The sequence below is a fragment of the Pituophis catenifer genome, unplaced genomic scaffold (assembly GCF_029215685.1).
Source record: "Pituophis catenifer annectens isolate HBS135680 unplaced genomic scaffold, rPitCat1.0.hap2 SCAF_3, whole genome shotgun sequence".
In the NCBI taxonomy this organism is placed as follows: domain Eukaryota; kingdom Metazoa; phylum Chordata; class Lepidosauria; order Squamata; family Colubridae; genus Pituophis; species Pituophis catenifer.
Window position 1 is genome coordinate 161,892,304 of NW_027256883.1, and position 10,442 is coordinate 161,902,745.

Consider the following 10,442-nt stretch of genomic DNA (forward strand, 5'->3'; position numbering starts at 1 on the left):
GCCTAGAAACCAGAAAACTGTGAGTTCTTGGCCTCACTTAGGCATGAAAGCAGGCTGAGTCACTTCAAGCAAGTCATTTTCTCTCAGCCCAACCAATTTTATTGGGAAGTTATTGTGGGTAAAATAGGTAGCAGGAGTATTAGGTATGTTCACCATCTTGATCAAAATATGTATTTTTAAAAAGGTGGCTTAAATAGCACCAATAGTAATAGGTGCTTTGGGTATAATCCCAAAACAACTGGAACATCACTTGAAGTGTTGACAAATTCACCATCGGTCAACTGCAAAAGGCAGCTTTACTCAGAACACTTACATCCTGCAACAATACTTCTAGCACAATCGAACATCAACATCTGTCTGTCTCAGGTTCTTGAGAAGGACTTGATAGGTGGATAAAAATGCCAAATCCAGTCTGAACATCCAGCTGACTATGCAACAAACCCTAAAAAACCAAGTGTCTATATAAAGATGACTTACAGAATCTTCTAGTCTCTTCCCAGCTACTGTTGTGCCAAAATAACAGAAAGACTTTATATCATTTCGGTGTGCTTAGGTGATGCTCTAAAGCAGTGGTTCTCAACCTGTGGGTCGGGACCTCTTTGGGGGTCGAATGACCCTTTCACAGGGGTCGCCTAAGATCATCGGAAAACACATATTTTCGATGGTTTTATTAATAATTTTATGGTTGGGGGTCACCACAAAATGAGGAACTGTATTAAAGGGTCATGGCATTAGCAGTTGAGAACCACTGCTCTAAAGGCAGACTATTGGCCTAAGACTCAACTTTCCTTATTTCTGTGTGCCAAAAATTTGGGGGGCTCTTAGATGACAGCCAAAAGTGTTTTTGCCATCTCTTTACTGTCATTCGGATTTTTGCAGCTCAGATCTGGAAGTCCTAATCTTTCTCCTGTTTCTAACTGGGAATTGGGTATTGTTCGATTGCTTCTCATCCTGAGCTGAAGAAGCTTCTTGGATGAGAAGCGAAACGTCTTCAAAGAAAAAAAAACAGAAAGTCCAGTTGCCTCTTGAAAAAGCACCTTTGGGACAACCATGATCTGGATGACTGAGAATCTCCACAGACGTATTGCTCAATCATTTATTTCAGAACAAACCAAAAATATTAAAAAAAGATGTCTAAGTATTTTAAGGGATAATTCATTGCCCCACCCCAGCTTCTTAAAACTGCAAATATCAGAATTCTCAGCTACTATAGGAATTTAAGACATAGTAGATCCCTCCTATGAAACGACCACTAGTTTAGGGAATGCTGCCCTATCTAGCCTTCAGTTGTATTATTTGTTTTCCAATCTGGGTAGAATCCAGAAGTGATTGGTTTCTTATTGCATTTATATTGGTTTAGCTCATTTGACTTCCAGGGGATTAACTTCAGTGCAATTATGCAAGATTAAATACTTTGGGGATCAAATTGCCTGTCACTTAAGCACCCAAGAAGACCCAGTCTCTGTTTGAGGGCGACTACGTTTTGAGAATGCTTTCTTTTAAAGCCAAGGACAACAAGAGTATAAGATTTCACTTCTGTATTGGATTTCCGAAACTGATTCTTAGCCAAAGCAAACTCTTTCTAATGCTTATCATTGTAACAGAGAAAACAAGTAGAAACCTGTCACATCTGGAACAATTGAAAACCTCCCAGTGTTCCCCCATGCATTTTACTGCCTCTCAGATGAGCTGCTGAACAGTATTTGAGGTGAGTTGCAGAATATTTTTATTGCATTTTTTAAAAAGAGCTTATTTGGAGATTTGAGCTAGCAGAAATGTAATAAAGATCGTAACAGACAAGACACAATAGGATTATTAAAATAATCCCTCATGGGATAATACAATAACTTTAAACTGAATTTTAACAGTGGATGTTTTTAATCACCTTCTAAGTTTGACTTTTCTACATTGCTTATCTGACAAGGCCTACACTTGTAGACATCAAAACTCTATACCCAATTTAGAATAATCCATCTGGCACAGAATTCTAAATAGCTTTTCTTCTTCTTGATTACTTTGCAGAATTTTTTGTAATTTGCATTCTCTTGGCATTTATTAAATGATTGCAACCAATGCTTGATGAAGGAAATAAGGAAACAGATGGAGCAGTTTTTATTATCTTGTGACACAAATTGATCTGGGATAAACAATATAATTAAAATATTCTGTTAATGTGAAGATTAATGCTTGCATCCCAGTGTTTCTATTAAGAATGCAAAACCACCTTTGCATTCTTCAATGCCGTTTTCTTAGCTTTGGTGTGTTCTACTTATCAGTAACAAGTGAATTAGGATCACTTAAGTTCAAGGACTTAACTGGATTGTTACACACACACACACAAAAGCAGACAGCATACTAATTCATCTAAATTTGGGAAATAATTTGCTTAGAGATGTTAGAATGAATAATGTCTTTACCGTAAGTACTATTCATAGGACACTTGCTGCATTTTCTTGCATTCTAGTTAGGAATATTTGAAACACTAGTAGGAATGTAGAGGGGTTTTAGCCACAATAAAGGAGGGTATTATAGAAAAGAGAAATTAGGAAAGAAATTAGCCACCTTCTCTCCCTGTTTCGAATTGGGAAAACTGTTGGCTGCATTTAAGAGGGCTCAAATGTTCCAAAGAGAGCAGGGCTAAAATATTTTATTTTATTTGATACCAAATTACTGAATAAAAGAAAAAGAGTTTTAAGTATGTGACCTCAAAATTAAGAAGTATAATAAAAAAGGGGGAAGGAGGAAGGAGAGAAAAAAGCCTGAGAAATTGCTATATAAAAATGTTCACAAAATGTGACCATATTGTCCCCAAAGTTTATTTGGGGGTGGGGGGTTGTAGAAAAGAAAGCCTAATTCAAACATGACAAAAACAGATTTATTTTATTTATTTATTTATTTATTTATTTATTTATTTATTTATTTATTTATTTATTTTATTAGATTTTTATACCGCCCTTCTCCCACTGGACTCAGGGCGATGAACAGCCAAGAATAAAAACATCACATACAAAATTTAAAATAATTTTAAAAAAGAATTAAACAAATTTTGGCCCAATAAATTTAAAACACCCCAACTAAAATCAATTAAAAATTAAAAATATCTAAGGGGGGGTGGTCAAGCCAGCCTGGCTTGATGAAATAAAAAAGTTTTAAGGGCACGGGAAAAGCACGGAGATCTGGGATCCTACGTATCTCCGGGGGCAGGTCATTCCAGCGGACAGATACTGTATCAACAATCCATTGCTGCAAATGGTATGCCTATTTGTCATTTTAGTGATATATAACAATTCTTAATCAGACCCTTCTGTTTCACAAATGAATATGGTAGCTATTAATATCTGATGATTTCCCCTATTGGGAAAAAAATGTCAACATATGGCAGTTGACCAAAAACCATATCAGCGATCTTACTGATATTAGCTTGGATTGGAACAAGACCCAACTATATGAGTTTTTTTTTAGCTTAATCGAGTTGGAAGGGACCTTGTAGGTCATCTAGTCCAAACCCCACCCAAGCAGGAGACCCTACACCATTTTCAACAAATGGCACTCCAATCTCTTCCTGAAAACCTCCAGTGATGAAGCTCCCACAACTTCTGAAGGCAAGCTGTTACATTGGTTGATTGTTCTCACTGTCAGAAAATTTCTCCTTTAACTGAGTTAATTTCTCCATTAACTGAGTTAATGTTTCAACATTCCTCAGTTGCATCTTCATCAGGAAGGGAACAGTGATTCATTAAGATACAGTAGAAACAAAGTTTTTTCTCTCTGTATCTACCTCAATTTAGATTTGTAGGAAATTAACATCATGTTTTTTAAAGCAATTCACCACTGCTTTACCAAAAAGGGATATTTGGTCTCCTTAATTTGAAGGTCATACCCAGGTCCACAGACCAAATAAACAAGTAAACAAATAATTTTAATATGATTTTTCTGCAAAAAAAGAGTTATTCATTTAATAGCTGCAATTAATTTCTTCACATTCTCCTATCACGTTTAAGCAACAATGGCATCTGAACCAAATAGATGGAATAAGAAAATCCTTGAGTAGAATCAGCTGCCCAAAAGCACTAAATTAAAATTGTTTTTTAATTGTGCAAATATTTGTAAAATGGTTTCCTTAGAACAGAGTCGATCCAAATTAGCAAAATTTGTTTATCCAGAAAACCAATTTATTCACTTTTTGAAACCTAGGCGTATACTAATCAAGTAAGCTTTGGATCAGTAAAATAGCCAAGATGATACCTATCTACCTCACAATATTTCCCAGATATAGCTCATGGCATTAAATGAAGGTGCTAAAACTGATGCCATCCAAACACATAAGAGACACATATCGTAATAGCTGTCAGAGTTTCAATGGGGTAAAAATAAATTTCAAACTGAGCCCAACAGAGCTGAATTCTGAATATCCATATGTTAGCTAGTGGCAAAAGCTGGGATAAAGGTCCAATTATAAGCTATTTTCATCTGTGTAACAAAAATCTTGTCAGAAAAATTAATTCAATTTCCTTTAAATTCATTTGCAATAATGTGATGGAATGAACATGAGAAGGACTCCAACATGTAAATCTATTGAGAAGAAACTAAAGATCTGAAGATGGATCCACTTGATCACAGTGGAATGAAGAGTCAAAGACCAGCTCCTTGTAATTCAACTCTAGAAAAGGTGTAGATCTGAGATCACTCAAAACTGCTCTATGCAGTTGCTTCTTGCAAGAAGACTGCAAGACAGTGATCTCTGTCAGGTTAGAGTCCTGGAAGACAAAGCAATAGTTATCTTGTTCAACCTACAGTTTGCACTTTTAAGGACATTGGGTTCCTGTGCTTCCTTTTCTAATCACATTCGGAAATTGCTTGTTAATTGCTTTTCAGCTATTAGGAACCTGTCAACCCAGGTAAATCAGACAGGAAACAAAATTAGATGAGCTGATTCTACTTTCTTGTAAGTCTACATTAACAGAATATTGCAAATCTGAAAGTAAAAATCTGAAAGTAAAAATCTTTCCCTGCCACCTTTATCTGCCTGATCAATTAAGTTTCTTCCTCTAACCATTAAGCCACTGAGGGTTCCCCTTTCTTTTGTCTGATCATTTCCTAGGCAGTATCTCTTCTCTTTATTCCTGGAGGTAATTTCTACTTACTATTAGAGAACATACAGATCAACATATTTTACAGTACTGGGTGAGTTTCCTTCAATCCTTAGCAAAAGAACTTTAAAATACAAGTAGCAAATAGCAAAAGGGTGACTGAAACTTCGGTTTTAAAAAGTTGCAAATAGACTAAGGATCTAGATAAATTTGAAACAAGATTTTGGAATTAATTCTTTTCCATAAAAAAATACTTTCGTTTTGAATGTTTTTTTAATGGTAGGCTGGGACTTTGCAAATTGGACACTAGAGGGAACTAGAAGGAACTAGAGTTAATGGAGCAAAATATTTTAACATTGGACCAACTGAAGGATATTTTTTTAACAATGAACCCAGGAGTGAATTTTAACAGGAGTGTCTGCCTCTAAAATAGATTGTGTTCAAAACATGTTTTGGAAGATTTTCCAGATAAAACAGACTGATCTGAAAGTGGATTTAAAAATGACAAGCTGCAAGAATAATATGGAAAAAGATGCTACGCCTATCATACAAAAGAGACAGACTGATTATTTTAATTGAAAGGGATATACAAATAACAAATCACAAAAGTGACATGGATAACTTTCATATATTAGATTCACAAAAGAGAATGAAAAGAAAGTTTTAGGACATTATTTGAAGGAACTAAAGAGCAAGGTTATTAAAAGTAAAAGACAGGACTATAAATTTGGTTTATTCAAATATAAAGTTGACTTTTCTCCCCAGCTCTCCCCTTTCCCCTTCCCTTTCCTAGTTTAGCCTTCTGACCTGGCATTTCCTGGCAAAAATATTAATGGTAAGAGAACAACAAATTACAACAAAAACATAAATATGTGTGCCTTGGTTAGACAATTAGCAGAGATGGGAAAATTGAGAAATTTTAAGTTTTGAAAATTCTGTAGAAGGTAGTGGGGGAATTACATCAAAGTGATAGTCAAATGTGCCAGGCAAAAAATAAAGATGAATGCTGTATGAATAGATTGTTTAAAATGTGTGGTAAAACAATATGAGATAAGAATGAGTATTTGGTGAAATTTGCAAAAGAGGAAACCCTGCCCTTTGATTTTCTCCCCATTGTTGGAGACTTGGCAGTGTTGGCTTCAATGAATTTTTAAAAAGCTGAGGAACATTTGTGTGGACATCTCAAGGAAGCCAGTGTCCAGGACTTCGGAAAACTTTTGTATTAAAGTACTACTGTTGGCAAGTAGCCAGTCTGCTTCAGCTGCCCAGCTTCACATGATTAGCTAGGGCACAATCTGTTTCCTCTTACGGTACTTGGGTTGTTCTCTCTCTCCATAATCTAATTATATGTGTCTAGGTTGCAATCTGTTTTCCCCTGCTCATTTAATTTTTAAATTATAGACCAGGGGTGAAATGCTCCCGGTTTGGACCGGATCACCCGATCCGGTAGCGATGGAGGCGGGTGGTTCGGAGAACCGGTAGCAAAAATCCCTGCCCACTCCCCATGCCCAGCTGAACCGCACAATCATCAGAGGCTTTTTTTTTTTTTACTTTTAAAAGCATTTTTTCTACAACCTCTTTGGCCGAAAAAATGCTTTTAAAAGTAAAAAAAAGAAGCCTCTGACGATCCAAGCTGAGTTGCCTGATGGTCAGAGGCATTTAGAAGAAAAAAAGCCTCTGATGATCAGGCAACTCAGCTGGGATCGTCAGAGCCTTTTGAAAGCATTTTTTTGCATGTTTTTTTACATGTTTTTTTTCCTTTAAATGGTTTTAAAAATTAAAAAAAAAAGATTAGTCATGCCCACCCAGTCACATTACCCCCTCCCCACAAGCCATGCCCACAGAACCAGTAGTAACAAATTTTAGATTTCACCACTGCTAAAGACCTATTTAAACTGTTTATGTTAAAATGCAATACAGGCAGCCCTCGACTTTCAACAGTTCATTTAGTAGCCGTTTGTAATTAGAACAACACTGAAAAAAAGTGACTTATGACCGTTTTTCACACTTACAATCTTTGCAGCATCCCCATGGTCACGTGATCAAAATTCGGCCGCTTGGCAACTCTCATGTTTATGACGGTTGCAGTGTCCTGAGGTCATTTTGCAGCCTTCTGACAAGCACAGTCAATGAGAAAGCCAGATTCACTTAACAACCATGTTACTAATTTAACAACTGCAGTGTTTCACTTAGCAGTTATGACAAGAAAGTTGTGGCAAAACTCACTTTACAACTGTCTCACTTAGAAATGGAAATTTTGGGCTCAGTTTGTGGTCATAAATCAAGGACTACCCATATATATTCATATTAAAACCCAGTTCTTACAAACTGCATCCACTTATAGCGTCTGCTGTTTTTTTTAGCCTATAGTAATCGAAGTAGAACCTTCCCCATAAACTTCTCAAAAAACTTCCCCATGGACTTCTCAAAACGGACAATGTGGAAATAGGTAAACCCACGGTTTTTGCCCTGGTCTACATTCCCGGCAGAGATGCTTCCCCAAAGGCAAGGAACCCACCCCTGATTGCTTAAATTTAAAAAAAAAAAGATGATTGCATGTGGAGAAGTCTGAATTCATATGAATGAATAACGAAGAATTTTGGCTGCTGAGCTCAGCCTGGGTCTTGAATTTAGATAATAGAAATGTATCCCAGAACAAAGGATAGTTTCTGTGTTAAAGCATTGGCTACAGTTCCCAATTTTTCAACATTAACCATGACACATTCTTCTCTATTTTTGCCCTGGTATATCCTTCTCTATATCTAATTATATTTGCCTGAGTTACAATCTGTTTGGCCCTGCTCATTTAATTTAAATAAACACATATTTATGACTCAGATTGATCTTCCCATATGTTTCTTCATCATGTCAAATTATTTTTAAGTTGTGAGACACATAAATAGGATGTGGGAGGAGGGGCAGACAGCAGTCTCAGAGAAGCAACAAATACAAAATTGTGAAATGTTTCAAAAATGCCCTGATTTGATGTGTCTGCTGGCTGGTGTTGCACCAAGTGGGGGATGGCAGAAGCAGAAAGCAAAAGAGGGTGTATTTATCAGGAATGCCACCCCTGGAAATCTATACATTGTTTAGTTGGAAGTCATAACAGTGTTAAGGAATGCAAAACAGTAGCTAACATTCTGCTGGAGTTTTTTCATGCTAACACATCTATTGGTGGGAGTGCCTTAAATCAATAGTGACAAAACAGCCAAAGTTATGTTTGAGATATCCAGTATATTGTTTGGGCTTTCAGGTTTCTCTACCTAAATACAAAAAGGCTAAAAAATCTTCCTGTTTGTTTTCTTTTCTGGAAGAAGAAAGAGGAAAATGATCTGGATGCCCCTTTATGCCATCTCTTCTTCAGTATTTCAAGCCTTCTTTAGATGCGAAGTTAAGGAGCAAGGTATACATTGCCTTGTTTACCACAGGGAACTAAGGCAAACTTCTTCATAAAGGAATAAGCTTTGATTCCACTGTTTTTTTCCTTCTGTATTCCCTTTTTCTCATTTTTTTCCCTTACTCTTTAAAAAAACTTATAACGTGGGACTAAGGAAGAAAAATTCTGACCTAGTTGTCAAATCAAGTGTTGGCTAACTAAAATTGTATGTCCCTGCCCCACTGCCAATCCCTACTAATGAGACAAGTGAACCTGTTGTCCTTTAATTATCTAGGGCAGGTAGCAGAAGAATTAGCAGATTCTCTTGGCACTATTTCCATTCCACCGAGCATCACCTGCTAGCAGGAAAACAACTACTAATTGCTCTAACTAATTTGAGGTGAAGCAGGGTTGGGTAAATTTAGCTGAACACTTAGTGAGGCAGCTTTCGCTGCCTGTCAGGTTGTATGATTAACAGGTCATAGGCATGAAGAGGCTTTGCAAGGTGAAATGGGAAGGAAATATTTCAGTTCTCTTTTCCAATCCTTGTACAGGTAGCCCTCGACTCACAACCACCACTGAGCCTGAAATTTTTGTTGCTAAGTGAGAAATTTGTTAAATGAGTTTTGCCCCATTTTAAGACTTTTCTTGCGACATTTTTTTTTTTAATTTGATTTATATGCCGTCCTTCTCCGGAGACTCAGGGTGGCTTACAATGCGTTAAGCAATAGCCTTCATACTTTTGTATATTTATACAAAGTCAGCTTATTGCCCCCACAAACTGGGTCCTCAATTTACCTACCTTAGAAAGGATGAAAGGCTGAGTCAACCTTGAGCCTGGCAAGATTCGAATTGACTAATTGCAGACAGCTGGAGTTAAATTACAATGCATTAGCCTGCTGAGCTATCCAGGCTCCTGGATTTGTTGAATAGAATAGAATAGAATAGAATAGAATAGAATAGAATAGAATAGAATAGAATAGAATAGAATAGAATACAAAGTGACCCTTTTTGATTAATGTGCTGTTTTTTGAAATAGCTTTCAGAGCCCAGAGTGCTACTTGAGTATGGGAAAACATGTCAGAGAAGTTGTTTTAAGGAAGTTGGTAGAATGCTACTTGTGGCTGGTTTCATTCATGAGTTTTAAGAATTGTAAGGCTCTTGAAATCTTTGGCTGAAGTGTTATGCAAAGAGTTGTAGGAACAACACATAACACATTCCAGAGAGAAAATATGTATTATTTAAAATCATTGTCTGAAGAACATGCATATTTTCCTTTGTAATCACAGCATAACTGAACGTGTAATGTGAACACCTGGGAGACAAATGCAAGGAAAATGCTGAGACTCTACTGCTGTTGTTGTTAGTCACGAAGTCATTCCACCCATCATGACCCCATGGACAACATTCCTCCAGGTCTTCCTGTCCTCTACCATCTCCCACAGTCCATTTAAGCTCATGCCGACTGCTTCAGTGACTCCATCCAGCCACCTCATTCTCTGTCATCCCTTTCTTCTTTTCCCCTCAATCGTTCCCAGCATTAGGCTCTTCTCCAGTGAATCCTTCCTTCTCATTAGGTGACCAAAGTATTTGAGTTTCATCTTCAGGATCTGGCCTTCTAAAGAGCAGTCAGGGTTGATCTCCTCTAGGACTGACTGGTTTGATCGCCTTGCAGTCCAAGGGACTCGCAGGAGTCTTCTTCAGCACCAGAGTTCAAAGGCCTCAGTTCTTTGGCGCTCAGCCTTTCTTATGGTCCAATTTTCACAGCCATACATTGCAACTGAGAAAACCATAGCCCTGACTATACGCACTTTTGTTGGCAGGGTGATGTCTCTGCTTTTTAGTATGCTGTCTAGATTTGCCATAGTTTTCCTCCCCAGGAGCAAGCGTCTTTTAATTTCTTGGCTGTAGTCCCCATCTGCAGTGATCTTGGAGCTCAGGGAAATAAAATCGGTCACTACCTCCATTTCTTTCCC